Genomic DNA, 19,288 nt, shown 5'->3' with positions numbered 1-19,288 from the left:
GAGCTCACAGTTCATAGTCAGAACTCGTGCGTAAAATCAACAGTTGACACAAGTTATGTCAGTGACATCCAAACGGAAGATCGGTTTCATTTTTATTCATACTTGTCATCCTAATAAAGATCTTTATGTGTAACAGATGAAAATAAATAGAACACTATATGCCTCTAATATTAATACAAAGACTTCAGGGGTCTCATTACTCTCATTTCAGCCTTTTCTGCTTGTTCAATTCTTGGACAAGCATTTTTATGAATAACCACATGGCCGTCAGTTTCAAAGATCACTACAGGAAGAAAAAGACTGCGCAGACTACTCAAAGATTCCACATGAGGTTAGCGGAAAAGCTGTGAAATTATTCCTGAAAATTGAGACTTGAGCATGATGTTCATGAAAATATATTTCTTTTTTGGGTGCCATTGAATGTGTGGTTTTAAACTTAGAAACATAGAAAATAGGTGGAGGCTATTCAGCCCTTTGAGCCTGCTTCATTATTCAATGTTATCGTGACTGATCATCCAGCTCAGTACCATATTCCTGCTTGAAAACATTCAACTTTTCTGCCTCACCCATGATGTGCAGCAGAAACCTCCATAAGCTCACCACTCTCTGGGGGAAGGAATTTTTCCTTATCTCATTCCTGAATGGCTTGTTCCTTATTCTTATCAGTGACCCCCGGCTTTGGACTGTCAGGTCATTCAGAACAACCTTCCTGCATTTATCCTGCCTAGTCCCTGTTAGGATTTTATTTGTTTCTTTGAGACTTCCTTCGGTAAATTGCACACACAACTCCAGATGTGACCTTGCTAAAGTCTTACAAAATTGTATAAAGATATTCCTGCTACTGTGTTCGAACCCTCTCGCTATGAAAGCCAACATACTATTTGCCTTCTTCACTGCCAGCTGTACCTACATGCTTACTTTCAGTGACTGGTGTTTAAGGACACCCACCTCCCCTTTCCCAATCCATTGCCATTCAGTTAATAATCCACCTTGCTGTTTTGTGAGGAAACCTCCCATTAAGCTTTATTTCCCGTGCATTTGCCTGCTCACCTGATTGGTCCAAATCACACTGAAGCATCTTCCCACTTCACCTGTTCCCTAGTACTTGGCCATCTACAAACTTGGAGACATGTCACTTAGTTCCATATCTAAATCATTAATATATATATTATGAATAGTTGGGATCCAAGCACTGATCACCAGTCACTGGCTGCCATTCTGAAAGGTAGCCATTCATTTCTACTCCATGTTTCCAGTCTATCAACCAATTCTCTATTCATATGAGTGAACTACCCCTAATCTCATGTACATTTTTTTTTCTTGGTAAGCTCTTATGTGGTGCTTTGTCAGAAGCCTTCTGATAGTTCATGTAACCCACATCCACTTGCCCTCCCTCATCTACTCTTCTGGTTACATCTTCAAAAAGTTCCAGTAGATTTGTCAAGCATGATTTCTTCTCAGTAAATTTATGCTGACTGTCCAATCTCATCACTGTTTTTGAGTTCTGCAGCATTTTCCCTCCTGCCAATGCCAATCTAATCGAATTTAACTAATCGAAAATAGTTTACTATTTTCTCCCTACCACTTTTTTTTAAATGGTTGCATTAGCTACACTCCAATCCATGCAAACTGTTGCAGAGTCCATAGAATGTCAAAGATGGCTATTAATGCATCCACTATTTAAATATGACTTTTTTGATGCCTCTAGGATATAGATTATGGGGCTCTGGGGATTTATCAGCCTTTAATCTCATCAAATTCCCTGATGCCAACTTCGTACTAATGCTGATTTCCTTCAGTCACTCCGTCTCAGTAGACCCTGTATTCCCCAACAGTTTGGGGACATTGTTTGAGTTCAATTCAATACATTGAATATGTATTCAATTGCAACAAAATTGAAGTTCCTGGAAAAGTTGAGCTGGTCCGGCAGCACCTGTGAAGATAAAGATCAGACTTAATGTTTCGGGTTCGGTGACCCTCCCTCAGAAGTGTTAGTTCTGTAATGTTAACTCTGATTTTTTTCTTCACAGATGCTGCCGGACCTGCCAAGATTTTCCAGCAACTTCTATTTTTGTTCTTGATTTACGGCATCCACAGTTCTTTCACTTTTTTATTATGCGTTCAATTGGTTTGTTATTTCTTTACCCCCATCTCCTTTTGTTTCCAACTGTAAATACAGCTATAGATGCACAGAAGTGTGGTTTACTAAATTGATATTAAATCATTTCAGATGGATTTGATGGGTTTTTTTGTAGCACAGTTATATAAAACCAATTCTCCATTTTTCTCCGCAAGCTGTAATCCGTAAAGTTTTCTAAAGCCACCTTGTGGGGGTATGAATACCAATTGCTGTTTCATCTGAATCTGAAAGTATGTTCTCCCTTCCCTATCAGAATATCACACAAAGGGTTATTTTTTGATTGGCAGCTCTCCCAAATGCATCATTCTTTTCAGACTTCAGAATGATATTTGAAAACTTATGTAAGCAATTTCCTCAAGCAAGCTGGTCCTATAGGATTTTCTCCACGCAGAAAAAAAAAGTCATTTGAAGTACACAAAGCTTATTAGCTTTGTACTGAGAGAGAGTTAAGTTTAATACATGTATCATTTATTCAGGTCACCTCAGGCTATAATGAGGATAATTACAATTACAAATGTTCTCTAGAATACTCTTGTTTATCTGTATTCTCCTCAGTCCCACATCAAAAAGGAATTTATCGATTGCTAAGGTACAGATCAGCTGCTGTAATTGGTTACAAAGCAACTCTGAAGTATTTTGGGATGTTCTGAGGACATGAAAGGAATTAAGCAAGTAGAACAACTTTCTTATTGCAATTGGGTTGACAGTGTCTTCTTTTCCTGCCCCCAGACAGTCTTTCAAACTCAGTTCAGAAATAGATTTGCTGCTTTGAGATAGTGGCTGCTTACATCCAAGGGGAAATTCTCATTATTTCTGCAGTGTTTAGTTTGATATGTTTTTGTTTTTGTCTTGGAATGCTGGCAACATCACATTCACAAAGGAGGATGTCTTGGCTGGTGGTGTTTGTGGAAATGTAATTATACCCCATATGTAACTTGAAGTGCTTGTCAACATACAGTCGTGATGTTTTCAAATAATGCAAGACAGAAAATTATGATGGGGATCCAAATCAGACATGTAACAGTTTTTTTTAAAAATGTGTTCACCAGTTGTTTCTTCAGAATAAAAGAACTAAATTTCTATCTTCATTTGCTGGCAATGGCGGTGGACCTACTGTGATAAACTAGTCATCCAGGCCTGAAAAACTGCCTCTGAAATTCATTTACTGAAATAATACTTGTTTTACATTTTGCAGCTGATATACCTTTAAGGGACAAGCTCACATTGTCATTACCATATCATGGTGTAAGCATTGATGGGACAAAGCACTCAGTCTTCTTGCAGCATGACATGCTGAGGGAACAGGGCTGCAGTACGTTCAAATACAGGTATAATACTGAAGATGCTGGAAACCTGAAACAAACAGGGTGCTGAAGAAACTCATCAAGTTCGGTAGCACCCACGGAGAGTGAAACAGTCAACACTTAAGACATACAAATGCCTTGTGAATGGAACAATAAAATGTAAATACCAGGAGCTGCTCCCACCAGACACTGAAACCCACACTCTGTGTCATGCTGCACCACATACACTTCCTTGACATCTCTCTTTGTCAGCACTACCACACATTTTCTCAAAGCAGTCCTGCTCCCCAATTCCATTCCACTCTTCACCTAAACTTTTTGTTATCCTTTCAAAAGAAATGCATGTTCCAAAAACTCAACGGTACTGATGCCCCTTGCGTTCTTCTTCTCCCTCCGTCTGACCCCATCCCTTCATCTAATTCTACTTCTTGCCTGTAATGTGGGGTAAAAATCCCCACTAGTTTATAGACATGCCCTGGACTTAAAACTGCTCTGAAGGCAGAAGCTGTGGAAATTACGTTGGATTAAATTTACTTCTGCGACTCCAGAAACCATGGGCTGCAACTGAGCCAGGAAGAGGCTGGCTGAGACAGACTGGGAAATACACAAGCCTAGAGGCAGATGTCTGGGACAGGGATTACCTAACAGAAACTAAAGGAAGGTCCCCACTCATGCCCCAGCTAAAAATAATGCAGGAAAAACAAGGTACTTCAAAATATTCAGACCCTTTGGAGCCTACAGAGGTACAAAACCATTCAATTCCCAATCAGGCATTAGAATACTGAACATTCCACACCATTGTACAAACTTGTTTCACCTTGGATGTAAAAAAGATCACACCACCATGTGAAACTGAACGGATACCCATCCAAGGAAATGCCGGATATTCCAAATCCATCAAAATCATTCACTTCAGTCAAAAACCATTCACACCTACCCCAATGCTCAGGAAGCCCATTCAGCCTCAAGAGGAGGAACAATAACTCAGCAGATTTGGCAGGAGATAAGGAATGCCTGCAGTTGGATATAACAGTCAGAGACCCCGAGCCTGGCACAGCAGTGAAGAGTAGAGAAGAGCCCTGCATTGTGAGAGGGACATTGTGAGTTTAGGCCTGAGTTACCAGCACTGGGATGCCAGCAATGCACCCCTGACTCCAACACAGTGTGTGTTTTGAATTGGGCTCTGCCAGGAAAGTTTGAGAGTCTGAGCGAGAAGCAGGCCTTGCTCACAAAGGAGAGCATCCCTCGCAACCACGGAACACCAGCAACTAGCCATGAGCCTCCACTCAACATCAAGAGGCAACTGAAAGCATCCAGAGATAGAAGACACTGACCAGGGCAACGCCAGCAACACCCACCAACATCTGCACCAACAACCTGTGCGTTAAGTACAGCCAGCAAAAAAAGAAAGCCTAAGATATTCACCAGTCTGGTCCCACATGTCTAACTGCATTAGTGGACACCACTAGACTGAGTACTACCGGTACCTGTGACCCCCAGCTATGGCAAGTAACTACGGACAAGAGCCAGTCAAAACTGTTTTCACACCAGGAGTGAGCAGCTTGGCCAGTCTTAGACAGGGGAAGGTGGGGTTCGGGGCTAATGGAGTAAGGTGCTTCTAAGGAAGTGGAATAGGACTTGGGGTCAACAGGTAATCTCTCTCACTCTCTCTCTTTTTCTCATTCTCCCCTTCAATATTAGCATAAATTGCAATCATGCACTGTATCTACTTAGCCCCCGTATTAAGTCTTAGCTGCGAGTCCTCAACTACTGTCTGTCATTCCTGGATCCTTTTATCATCCTCAGGAAGACAGGATTTGTTCATTCTGCAATGCCCTTCCTTGTCAACAGCAAGTGATATTTAAAGGCATCTCCTGTCAGGGTCATTTATGAATTGATCTGAACTGGGGGCAAAGTTAACTGAGTGACAAGGACTACAAGTCAGAGACGGGTTCTAATTTTGATATTCACTTTTGTTGTTTTCTGTAAATATACCAAATTTTGTTTGTTTGTTTAATAAAATCAGCATTTTCTTTGCCGCTGAAACATCTGCCTCCGTTGTTTTTCCACAATTCCACATTCCATGCATAAGCCCAGTTTCAGAACCAGGGAGCTGGTGAACAGTGGGCCAGGCAGTTCCCCCTGCATGCCTTCTATTCATCATATACACTGACCTTTTCCTCTCTGATGCTGGATGATCTATACTCAGCAAAGAATTTGGCTTTATCCCTTTATGCCCCAGCTCAATAAATATTGTGCATGACATGATGCTAAAGTCTTGTTCCCGCATTTTTACCTCCATGCCTACTTCTTGGACAGTAGTCCTCTCCTTGCCAGACCTTTTCGTCGAAAGAAGAGGAACACTGGACTCAAATTCTTCACCTTGTTTCTCTCATCACATATATCGCCAGACCTATTGAGCCTTTCCAGCATTTGCTGTGTTTGTTTCAGATTTTCAGCATTCACAATATTTTGCTTTCATATAACTATAATGCCTTCCTTTCCAAAAAAAAAGTTTTAAATACTAACTGTATTTTTTTTCTAACCTGAAGAAGCATATCTATGTGAAATAGTTGGTTGGTTCAGCCATTTTGTTTCATTCAATTTTGTGCCTAATCTTGTGGGACATAGTCACTCCTTATTTGGTGTGAACTCCCTCTGACGGCTGAAGCCTGCTACTAGCGGCCTTTGTCTCTTTGAAGACACAGACCCTCACTCAACATCCTAAGATTTCTTAAAAGCTATAAAATAAAGTAAAATGGAAGCAAATGAAGGAAAAAACAAAAGGAAGAGAACAGCAAACAAAGTAAAAGAAAGGGGCAAACAAGCCCTATACTTTGCTTTCAAAAAGAAGCCTTAGATCTTCAACGAGAAGAGGAAGATGTGTATTTGATCATGGGTTGGGCAGCAAGTCACATCTTCAGTAATTTACAGCTGTTTCTGCAGCATGTACAGCTTTGCTGTTCGGATCAATTCATAAATGACTCTGACAGGAGATGCCTTTAAATATCACTTGCTGTTGACAAGGAAGGGCATTGCAGAATAAACACATCCTTTCTTCCTGTGGATGATAAAAGGACCCAGAGATGATGGAAAGTAGTTGAGGACTTGCACATTGTACTAATCAGCTTTTGAATCAACAGTTTCCAACTCATGTTGCAGAGACAACCTGCGAAATTGAGATGCCGCAGAAAAGGTATAAGTGTGATTTCTCTGAAGGCGAACCTGAGGGGAGGTTCAGTACCTTAATACTCACCTGAAAAGATCTGCTACATAAGAAGAAAGGCCACACCATTGAAGCCTTGCTGGAAGATGGGTGCCAAAATGCAGCCACAGTGGCAAGCAAATGTCAGCAATTGCATCAAGTGCATACAACTCCATTTCTAAAGTCAACAAAATATGCCAAACTTGCAAGATCTATCATAGATGTGGCTTAATGCACATTCTCAGAAGCTGCTGTGTTGAAGATGACATCACCATACCACAGCATGTTGGTATAAGGTCCATCTCCATCTTACTGAGCTCTGTTCTCCTGCAGCATGACATGCTGATAGAAGCTTCCTATAGTATTAATTTTGCAGCTCTATTCCAGGTCCTCCACCACCTCTACCCTCAGTATTTTGCATTGTTGAACGATTTAATTGTTCTTCATTGTCCTTTGGAGGTTTTTTTTTACATTTCCCCATTCCGCTTTCCCTGAGACCAACCAGGTGAGACCTTGCCAAGAAGTTACAGTTAGCACTATCCAGGACAGTCAGTTGCACACATTGACCTGGAATCAGCTCAGTTGGCGGGTTTCTGATGCAGTGATGCCAGCAGCATGAGTTCAATTCATGTATCAGTTAAGGTACCACGGGGGATTCTCCTTCCCAACCTCTCCCCTCACCTGAGGTGTGGTGACCTTGAGTTTAAACCACCACCGGTCATCTCTGTGATGAGAGAACAGCCCAGTGGCCCTCTGTGATTGTGGGGTCTTCATCTTTCACCACTTAGTTGCACTGTGATTTTCTGTTTCTTCAGTTTATTCAAAAGCAATAAAATTGGTCCAAAGGACTGCAGAGATTTAAGCATGGATTATATTCAGCACAATTGATTTCTTTTTCACAACCACTTCTGAAGTAACGCCTGGCTGCCTCAGCTGTACTCCCTGGACCTCTGATGATGAGCATACAGAGGCATCAGAGGCTTCCCACCAGCCCAGATGCTGACACATTAGGAGAAACCACAGACTGAGAGATGGTGGGAGCACAGTCTGGTGAGCACCTCTCAGTGACAGCTCTGCAGCTGGCTGTGGAGGAAATGGCCCAGGCCTCGGGCACTTGGAGACCAGGCAGCTCTTCAGTCTCAGGCAGGAGTGGATGCTGTGGTGTCAGCAATTATCCATACACACAGGAAGCTGCAGGAGCCAGTGTTAGAAGCTGTAAAAGTTCAGTGATTCACTTGATTGATATTCTGGCTGCCTCCATGGACAGGTTGGTGGCTGCTTTACGTCTAGCAGACTCAGGAACTGCTGGAGTAACCTGCACTGCATGACACTGGCCACTGCACCTTCAGGATATAAGGAAACGGTGTTTGTGTGGAGGGGTGTTCAGGGAACTGTGACACTGTCCAGATGCCCCCTTCTCAAAGAGACAGGGCGGTGCCAGCAGGCATCCAGTCGAAGATTCCTCGCACATAGATCCATCCATTTAGGACACCGCAAATGTGGCCAGGCTTCCCAATGCCACCTTGCCTCGCCTTCCAATCCTTGGAATTTCAGGGTCAGGAGGGCCTTGCATCTAACAAGAAGACCCTCCACATGCCTGGTCTATCTAGACATTTATACCCAAGAGGCAGCCCATTAAATCTCTGGGGCAATGGTCTCCACAATGGAGCAGCCTTCCTCCTCACCAATGACAGAGCCAGGGAATGCATGAAGATGTAATGAGAGGCAGAGAAAGAGGAAAACATACTGAGGGGATTTTGGTGGCAAGGGTGACAAGAGTTTGTATGTTACATTCTGTTTATGGGTAACTGTTCTGTTGATATTTGTGTGGTTGTAAGTATCTCAAAGTAGGTATTAGATGTGTTGTCATACCATCCAGCAACATTTTGTGACCACTGATGAGGTGTCATGGATGGAAATTTATGATAAGAGCCTACTCCACCATCCGGAAGTGGAGGTTGATTATGAACACATGGTGTTGGGTCATGATGAGAATTTTTTTCCTCCTTGTTTAACATCCCTAATGTGTGCAGTGATATAGCTGTTGAACAGTAGTCCAGCAGAGGCTAGGTTTGGGAAGTGTAGCACATAGATGGTCACTGCTGTAGGATGGCCAGAGATTAGACACACTGTTAGCCCCAAAGACATGAGGGGCTTTTTTTTTACGCACACAGAGAGTACTTCATGTGTGGAATAAACTTCCAGAGGAAGTGGTGGACTTGTGTAGAGCCACAATGTTTAAAACACATTTGGGTAAGTATGAGAAATATTTGGAGGAATATGGGCCAAGTGCAGGCAGGTGTAAGTCACTTAGTTTGGTTTTATATTTGGCAAGGACTGGTTGGATATATCCCTCAGATATAGTCACAATTTGCTCTACTCACATCCTTTGCTTCTTAGCTTCTGTGAATAGACCCAATAGACTAACCTTGGCCTTGACATGAGTGGACATCCTGGGAAAATGTGTCTTTGCATCTCCCAAAAAGCATTAGCCCAAACCCCAGACTTGTTGTTGCAGAGCTGAAAGACCCACGTCCTAGGCAATAAAGAAACAGACCTCCTGGCCATGAAACCATGGCCAACTCCCCTGACTGATATGAGGTATTGGCTGACTATGCCTGGATTCTCTACCTGACTGATGCATTCATGGACTTCGGTGAGAACTAGTCCCCTAAGATTTTGAGACCTTTCTGCCTGCTTGCTGCGCATGCACTACATTTGGCACCTAACATACTGGCACATGGAGCAGGTGTGAGATTGGCTGTTTTCTTTCTAAAAGGCTCTACCACCTTTACTAAAGACAGATTAGCAAAAAGGCTCACTGCTTGTTTTTTGTGGCCTTTTAGCTATTTGTGCCTTACAGGGATGTATGTTTGTTGTAGTTGTTGCAGCATTTCTTTAAATATTAGCTGGTTTATTGTAAAATATTTTAGGATACTTTTTTCAATCCACGTTAGCTAAATTGTCCCTCATGACCTCATAGTTTCCTTTCGTTAGATTTAGACCCCGGCTTCATAATGAACTATGTTGGATTCAAACACAATATAAAATACCTTTATATTCAGGTCACCATTTCCAAAAAAATTCCTTTACAATGATGTTATTAATTCACTCTTTCTCATTGCACAGTACTGAATCTGAAATAGCCTGATCCCTAATTAGCTGATCAACCTACTGCTCCAGAAACACACCTTGCATACACTTTCAGAAATTCAACCTCCACAGTTTTAGTGCTAGTGGTTTACACAGTTTGTGTAAATTGAAGTGGCCCATCGTTGCTGTGTTATTCACATTATGAACATCTTTAAATTCTTGACTTATATTGTGTCCAATATTCCCACTATAGTTTAGCAGCCTATAAACATCTTCCATCAGCATTTCATGCACCTTGCTGATTTTTAGTCCACTAAATTGATTTGACATCTTCACCCTTTGACTTAAGATCTTCCCTTTCTAATGTACTGTTCTTGACTCTTAGCAAGAATGTTGACCCAATTTCGGGCTATTACTAGTGAGGACCTAGTCCCCTGTCAGATTCAAAGTCTTACTCTGAATATCAATGACACAAAATTTGGAATTTGCTCGAGCAAGTAACCCTTTATTGACTAACAAATTAATGTCACCAACACTATCCAGTAATACTTCAGATATGAGACTCAACACTGGCCCTGTACCCTCATTGTTTGTCAGTACACAGGTATTTGAGTGATCTGTTTGCCTTCTGCTTTTCTCTTATTTTTTGATCGCTGAACAATCCATCTCTCTCCTTCACTTTTATCTCCAGCATGGCAGAAACAACGCTGAGGACAATGAGCACAATCTCTGCCTCCAGCTGTATCCTCATATGCACTTACTTATACTTTTAAATGTGGCAGTTGCCCCCAGTGCCCCTTTTGACTACCCCTCCAAAATACTTAATGCCCTTGAGTATTCAATTCCCAATCTTGGGCTCCAAATAGCCTCAGCACTGTATTGGCAATTAAATCAGACCCATTTACCTCAATTTGAGTTTATAGCCTTTCTAACAAAAGCTATGTGCAATCAGATAGAGTGCCTTTAATTCTGCTTTTTTAACATTATTCCATATTCTAATCCAATTTGATTCTTGTCTGAGCTTTGCTTATCTTCTATTTTTATTTTCTACTCCCTGCATCTTTTTTACCAGTTCTGCTTCTCTCAGATGTGAGATCCCTCCAATGTTCCGATCCTCTTGTAAATCTGATTTAAACCCTCTACAATAATACAAGTGAATCACACAACATTTTGTGTTTGTCCTACGAGATAATAAATTAAATATTTCAATGTATTAAAAATCTGGTAACTAATCCAATAAAACTAGGAAACAATTTAATTTATTTTGTAAAGGTCACTTTTTAGCACTTGAATATTAGCAGTCTCACAAGGAAAATTGGTACTAATTGCAAATTTTCTTTTTTTATTATTATGTAAGAAGCACATTTTCAACTGTATTATTGCAATTTCACAAATGGCTACTCGTAAATAAATCAAGGCATATTTTTAAACCAGCACTTTTAAAAACTATTTTAAAGCACTAACTCATTGTCTTGATTGATACCAGTTTTTATTTGGTGATATTGAAGTTAGTTTGCAAGAAGCATAAGAAAAAAATCTCCACTGAGTACATGCTTGCACCCATTTTGATGATTTCAAGCAACATAGAATTTCTACCCAATACCATGTTAAAGTCAAATCTATTTCTCAGCAAGTAAAAAAGAGTTGGAGATCAGAGCAGTTCAGGCAGCGTCCTTGGGAAAAAAAAACAAGCTAACATTTCAAGTCAAGATGACTGTTCATCAGAGCTGACATGAAGTTATTTAAAAAAGACAATATTGAATGTTTTTCAAATCTTCTTAATTTGATAAATATTATGAGAACATTTACATATTGATTTATAAAAAAGAATTAGAATCAAAATATCCCAAAAAATCTCAGTACCAGCAAACATAGAACATATAGAACATAGAACATTACAGCACAGTACAGGCCTGCGAAACCAATCTGAAGCCCATCTAACCTGCACCATTCCATTATCATCCATATGTTTATCCAATGACCATTTAAATGCCCTTAAAGTTGGCAATAAGTGTTTGTAAATTATTGTTTTCTCTTGAGAATATAATATTGGATTGATGTGCCTCCCACTGTTTAACTTGAAAACAAAGTAACCATAATATGAGTATGACTAGAGTGAATAAAGAGGAAATATCACAGAAAGCATCCATGTGAAAGTTGACATATGTTCCATTTATCAAACATAACTTCATAGAAATCAGGGGAACATTTGCCGCTTGCTGTGTTGACAATGATAGATTATGGTTGCGAAACACTGAAATTGTGGACTTTAATTTTTTACTGCATTTAAAGACATTATGATTGAAAAATAAATTGCCAGTGGCCATTATTGATTGGTCTGACTATCAGGAAAATGACATTTAGCTCCCATTTAGGTAAATTGTAATTTTGGAGCTTTGGCTGACTGAACTTTACAGCTGTATAACATTTAATGATTTTTGTGATTGAAAAATAATTTGAAAGTAACTACTATTGATTGCTTTTGCTAATAGTAGAATGTCATTTCTTCCAAACCCTTATTTCTTGTGAGGTATTTGATTAATTGAAAATAAACAGAAAACTCTGACTGGCGTATATTTATACTATTGACATGATTTGACAGAGATCTTGTCCAAAATCTTCAGTCTTGTTGGCACTTTGGCTTCTTCCACTGTACTTTCCCTGTTTTAGCCTGTTTGCTATTCAAATTCAGATTACCGACAATTCTGCTTAAAGCAAGGTTGCATTTGAATTATTATTTCCTTTGCTCAAGAACATTACTTCCTGAATGAAAAAGAGAAGAATATGCCTTTGAACAGCATTTTCCATGACTGCAGGACATCATAAAGCACTTCACAGCCAATAAGGTATTTTAGAAGTGTAATCTCTGCCGCAATCTAAGGGGAAAAAAAAGCATTTAATTTGTGCCAGAAACAGCAATGCCCAGAGCATCTGAGTTTGGCTCTGTTACTTGAGGGTGAAGTATGAGCCAGGACACCAGGAAAGCTTCTTCCTCAGCTTTGATTTCAGCCGCAGAACCTTTCACTTATGCTGAAGAGGCAGATGGGACTGTTAATTTTAAACTTTCATTTACGCTATGAAGTTTCTGAGGGGTCGCTCTGCCACAGATTGATAATTTTGAACCACAATGAACAATCATAAACATGCACAGAATTCACGAGTTGGTAGCCATTCTTTTCAGTTTTACCCAAATTTTGTGAAAACAGGGCATTTGAAGCTTATCATGGTAGGAAAAACCTACATTTAAATTAAAATTTAAATTAGGCAGACATAAAAATACAAATGTTGTCAAATTAGCAGAATGAATTATTTTCATCTCCCTGACTGTCTGACTACACACTTCAAATAGAAAAAGCAACACATTTGGTTTTCGATTTGTGAATGGAAATGAAACAAGAATTGTTCCAATTTCTCTTTTTAATGTTACTTTGTTGACTGATCGAAGAATATGGTCTGAAAATTTTATCTGTTTCAGCTGTGCTAATTAATACATGCAATAGAATTATTTTTATGTTCGCAGTTTCCAAAACAAGTGTTATTGACAAGATGTTTATGATTTTGAAACTACAAATTTCATGAAATTCTGAGCAAAGAATGAATCCTGCAGTCAGAAGTTAAATCATCAATAATTTTGCTTATGCAACTCCGATCTGTGCATCTATTTTGATACAATGTCCGGTAAATAGTGCAGGTCCTGTGTGCATAGATCTACTCCTTGCACTGAGAGATTGACTTAAATTTTTAGATTGCTCTCTTGGCAGTGATCCAGTTATTTTTTGTACATTTAAGCACAGTGCAACAAGTAATTTCAAAGAGATTTGTAAGGACGTGATGGTTAGCTCATAATTGCCACAGCAATGTTTTCAGCTATCTCTGAAGGGCAAGGATAGATAGCCTTCCAATGTGTTTTCATTGTGACCGACAGGAAATTATCTTTTATATAAAAGGAATGTTCCTGTGAAAAAGTTGTCAACTATAAAAATTGTTGAAACAGAGATTCTCAAAAGGCCTTTGTTCGTTTCTAATTGTAGGAAAGTGTAAAAGAAGCAATAATTTTGAGTTATGTTTTCAAAATCAATGCTTCTGGTGAAAAACTTCATTTTCTTGAGATTTAAAGCAAAGTATCAGGGTTAAATTCATATGACTATCTTGCATTCCCAAGCCTTTGCAGCATCCCCCAATTACCTGTTCAAAGTTTTTTTTGGATATTGGAAGTATGTTGGGCTGTTTAACTAATGCAAGGCATTATGCAACTAGCAGATAATGTGTTCAATTTTCCAAGAATTAAATGAGCCTAGAGCTTGCCCAGTGTACAGTCAGTTCCTTAGGGAACAGACATATTACAGTCTGGCTGTGCCTGAAGTTGGCAAAATGACAGTGAAACACTACTGCATTATAATGCCCAATATGCAGCCTGGCTCTACCATCACTTTAGTAAGGAATTTGCAGCAAACAGGAACATATCAACTATTGCATAAATAATGATTCAAGACAATGGGTTAAGGAAGAAGTTCAGGAAGAAGATTCACTACCGCCTTTTCAAGGACAATTCTGGATGTGCAATCATTTTTGACCTTGCCAGAGATTTCCATGGCTTGTGAGCAAATACAGTCAAGACTAGTCATTGAAACCTTTCAAGAAAGCTGAAAGCCTTCATTTAAGCAAAGATTTTGTTTTTAGTCAGAGTTTGGGATTTCCAATCTTCAGGAAAACCATTAACAAAAAGGAGAGAAGCACGTTTGGATAGGTCCCTTGACACTTTGTTGATCAGGAGGAACAGATGAATTCTCTTGAGGCTCTGTAGACTATTGATGTAACCCTCCCTGCCTACCTGTGACTAAACTGCTCTCATCTCCTAAGATAATATATCCCCATCCACCAACTCTCTTAGATTTGGAGTGCACACTGTCATAAATATCTATATATATGCTTACATATCATTCTATCCTCACTGAGACCAGACAACATCATGCTCACCACAACGATCATGTTCAGGCCCCTTTACTGGATACACTTGATGGCATTACTCGTGCCCCTCCATGATGTGACCTACCTAACTGCAATTTTGCATCCTCCTTTGCAGTTAGATTGCCTCCATCAGGCACCATCTCGCCACATCAGAAACTGAATCGCCCACTATCCATCATCTTTCTTCAACCATGTTTTCATCACTGACCTTATTCTGACCTATGATCAAGATCAGACACCCAAAAACCATAATCTACCTGGCCTCCACCATATTCTGTCATGAATAAAATCTACATCTGACCACCATCTCCTTTAAGCCCCACCACCACGATTCTTGCTCCCTGCTAGACACATCAACCACAATCTCCCTTCGCTTTTTTAAGGGCTTTCTGCTCAGTGAGTCCTCATACAATAGTCCATTCTGTGTGGAGGGCAGCCACACTGTGAATTAACTTGTTAATTTTCAGTTTTCTCAAGAACATTTGGGAAAACTGTTTCTGGCTTTCTGTCCATGGGTTCTACACAGACCCAATTGCATAGCCACATGAATATCAGGGCATTTAAATCCACTAACATGTTCTGCATTTTCTCTGTATTTACTTTACCCTAAAGCACAAAGAATGATATTTTCAAATAAATAAATTTTAATCACTATTGATCTTACTTTTCGGGTAAAGCAGATAACTAATTAAAGCAACAAAAGATGAGATGAAATGGAACATCTTTTGTCTAAGCCTTTACCACCAGGGAAAGAAAATAACATAGATACACAGGTTCTGATCAACGTAGAGACCCTTAATTCTTTCAGAGAAATTCTAACGCATCTGTGATTAACTAAAAGAAAGATGCCATAAGCTGTTTTTTTTTTAAGAAAAGAAAACAAGTTCACACGATAGATAGAAAAATGCTAGAACTACTAATTTAATTCCATAGTTTTAAAATTAATTTTATCAAGCTTGTTTACTTTTTTAAAATTTTCTAATTTCATTCAAGAATCACATTATGCATTACGTTACTTAATATAAGATTACATCTCCATAGAAATCGTATCTACTTCTTCTTGGTAATTGAGCTGTTCTCTAAGATATGAAATTTCATGGGGTCCATGTTAAGTGAACTTCCAACCTATCTTCAAATTACATCCTATATGCTTTTCTACTCACTTAATTTACATTGAGTGATATACAAATCAGGAGAAGCCCTACTTTTAAATGCCTCTTGACATGGCTTTTGGACAGACATGGTTTGCCTTATCACTCTTCACTATTTCTTTCTCGACCTTTCTGTCTTCTCCAAGCTAACTGTTTACTTTGACCATGAGAGTCAACTGTAGACTTTATCCAACTCCAAGCTATGCAGATCTTCCAACCATTTCCTCACAAACTCTGTCTCTAAATTAAATACACGTTCCCATCCACATTCCGTTGTGATGAAAGATAAATTTAAAATTTTCACTGCATGAAGTGAAAGCCTGGCTACATATATATTTTGCTCCCTCAACTCTAACCAATCTACAGCTACCTCTGTCTTTTCCTAAATTGGACTGTTGACTGCCTGCTAATGTAAACAACCACATGGAAATAAAAGGAATCTCTCTCAACTCAATTGCATACTTTAAATTCTCAAACAGCATATCTTTAACCTTCTAAACAATACTTTGATCCTAATGTTAGTATGATTGATTTTTATCTCTACATTTAGACTTAATGACACTTATTTCAAGATTTGTAGGCTCAACAAAGAAATTACCTTGCTAAAAATTTCAACTTTCATTTGCCTGGTCTGAAAACTGCATGAACAGTCTAAGAGCTCTATTGAAGTGATTATAGAGAAGCTGTTGCTACCAAGCTCAGAGATGAGCCAGCCTCTTCTTAAGTAATCTCACTCTCTACTTTGCCCTAATTAACTAAACACAATTTTGTGTATGTCAGATCATTTTTTAGTTTTTCAACCAAATGTTACTATTTATTTACACTAGAAACTCAATTTCAAAATTTAAAATTAAAGCTATGAATGTGATCAGTAACTGACCTGTGCAGTTAAAAAAATGTCAGATCTATCCAGCAAGATATCACTCTGTGTTCTGACTTGCTCAGGCTTAACATCCGCTGGAATCATAACAGCTCAGTCAGAGGCAACTAGACATGAATGTGTACTACAGGCTGAAATCAGAGAATGACGCTTAGAATGACTATTGTGTTACACAGGTTGAGATCAGAGCCTTGTACAGCTATGTATTAAAAACTAACACTTTTTTTTAAGATTTCCAGCACCACCTCCTCTGTATTATGGACATTTTTCAAGATATCACTATTTATTTCCCCAAGTTTTCTGGCTCCCATATCCTTCTCAATAGTAAACACTGATGCAGCATATTCATTTAGTATCTCACCCATTTCCTGCATTTCCATACTTAGGCAGTTTTGCTGATCTCTAAGGGGCCCTATTCTCTTCCTCGTTACTCTTTTATCTTTAATGTTTTTGTAGAATCACTTTGGACTGTCCTTAACCCTATTTGCCAAAGCTATCTCATGTCCTGTTTTTGCTCCCCTGATTTCCCCCTTAAGTATGCTCCTACTGTTCTTATACACCTCGAAGGATTCACTTGATCCCTGCTCTCTATACCTAACATATGCTTTTTCTTTCTCAACCAGAACCTCAATTTATCTAGTCATTCAGCATTCCTCACAACTACATGTAAATGATTTGCATGTGAATATAGGAGGTATGGTTAGTAAATTTGCAGATAACATGAAAATTGGTGGTGTAGTGGACAGCAAAGAAGGTTACCTTAGGTTACAATGGGACCTTGATCAGATGGGTCAATGGACTGAGGAGTAGCAGATGGATCTTAATTTAGATAAATGTGAGGTACTACATTTTGGTAGGGCAACTCAGAGCAGGATATATCCTTAATAGTAATGTCCTGGGGAATGTTGCCAAACAAAGTGAGTGCAGGTTCATAGTTCCTTGAAAGTTGAATCACAGGTAGACAGGATAGTGAAGGAGATGTTTAATATGCTTGTCTTTATTGGCCAGTGCATTAAGTACAGAAGTTGGGAGGTCATGTGGCAGCTGTACAGGTCATTAGTTAGGCCACTTTTGCAAAACAGCTTTCAACTCTGATCTCCTTTCTATGGCAAGGGTGTTGTTAAACTTGAAAGTGTTCACAAAAGATTTACAAGGATCTCACCAGATTGGAGGGGTTCAGATTAAGGGAGAGGCTAGAATAGGCTGGAGAAACTGAGGCGTGATGTTTATAAAATCGTCAGGGACATGGAAAGGGTGAATAGCCAAGGCCTTTTCCCTGGGCTGTGGGGGACCGAACATAGAGGGCATAGCTTTAAGGTGAGAGAGGAAAGATTTAAAAGTGGCCTAAGGGGCAACTTTTTCATGCAAGGGTGGTGCATGTGTACAGTGAATTGCCTGAGGAATTGATGGACGTTGGTAGATTACAACTTTTAAAAGGCATCTGAATGTGTATATGAATAGGAAGGGTTTAGAGGGATAGAATCCAAATGATGTCAAATGGGACTAGATTAATTTAGGATAATCTGGTCAGCGTGGAAGAGTTGGACCAGAGTCTGTTTCTGTGTTGTACATCTCTATGACTCTAGAACACAGTGAGGGATCAGAATATAATTTATGCAGGATTCACCAGTTTTATGCCAGCTTTCTTAGCTGAATTTTCTTAACCAGTTTCCGAACTATTCAACTCATTAATGGGAGGCCAAGCAGAGATTAGGGAAAAGGGGAGCAAAAATTTCTGGGACCGATGAGACAACAGGAGGAGGGATGTAGCGTAAAGTGAGGCAGTGTGCATCAAGAGATTCAGGGTGGAGAGGAGCAGATTCGGAGGGCCTTTGTAGGAAGCTGGCATTATTGAGATTGTGGATCATGGAGGACATTAGAAGGACGACAAAATGACAAAACTAGAGGAAGAAGAGATTGATTTCACATGAGGGTAACAGGGTTACTTGGGGGTTTCTTGAAAAGACATTTGCTGTTCTATGTAGCAACCGTGCTCGCCCTTCAGCATTCAGATTTTCTGAGGCCTAGGATACCCAAAACTGAGCTTTAAAACTATTAGAGAAGAAACAATTTGATGCTTGTAGCCTATTTAAAATATCAAGTGATGGGCCCACTGTTTGGGCATGAATTTTCTCCTCTCCCCATAAGAAAAAAAAACAAAATTAATACCATTAGTGACATGTTAGAGTTGAAATTTTATAGTTTGAGATATTTCATGATTTATTTCCCACCCAACTAAAATTCATTTATGATTGAGGGCGTCAAAATTCCCATAATGTCTTCTAATTAACACCTAATGTTGCTACTCCTCTCTGAGATTTGAATAAACACACAGGAGCAAAGTCGCCGCGTTTAAGAGAAATCAGGGCTGAGGATGAGGGAGGATACATCTGTGATTAATCGCATAGTGATTGTTCCAATAAGGGCATGTGCTTTCGCTGTCACAGGTTTTAAATTCTTTGTGTGATTTGTAAAATAATAAGCAAAGCTTTAACAATTGTATTACTGAATGCTTGATCAGCCTCACAAGCAGCTGTATTCCAGCTT

This window comes from Stegostoma tigrinum, chromosome 15 (assembly GCF_030684315.1).
Source record: "Stegostoma tigrinum isolate sSteTig4 chromosome 15, sSteTig4.hap1, whole genome shotgun sequence".
NCBI lineage: Eukaryota > Metazoa > Chordata > Chondrichthyes > Orectolobiformes > Stegostomatidae > Stegostoma > Stegostoma tigrinum.
This window is presented reverse-complemented; position numbering follows the sequence as displayed.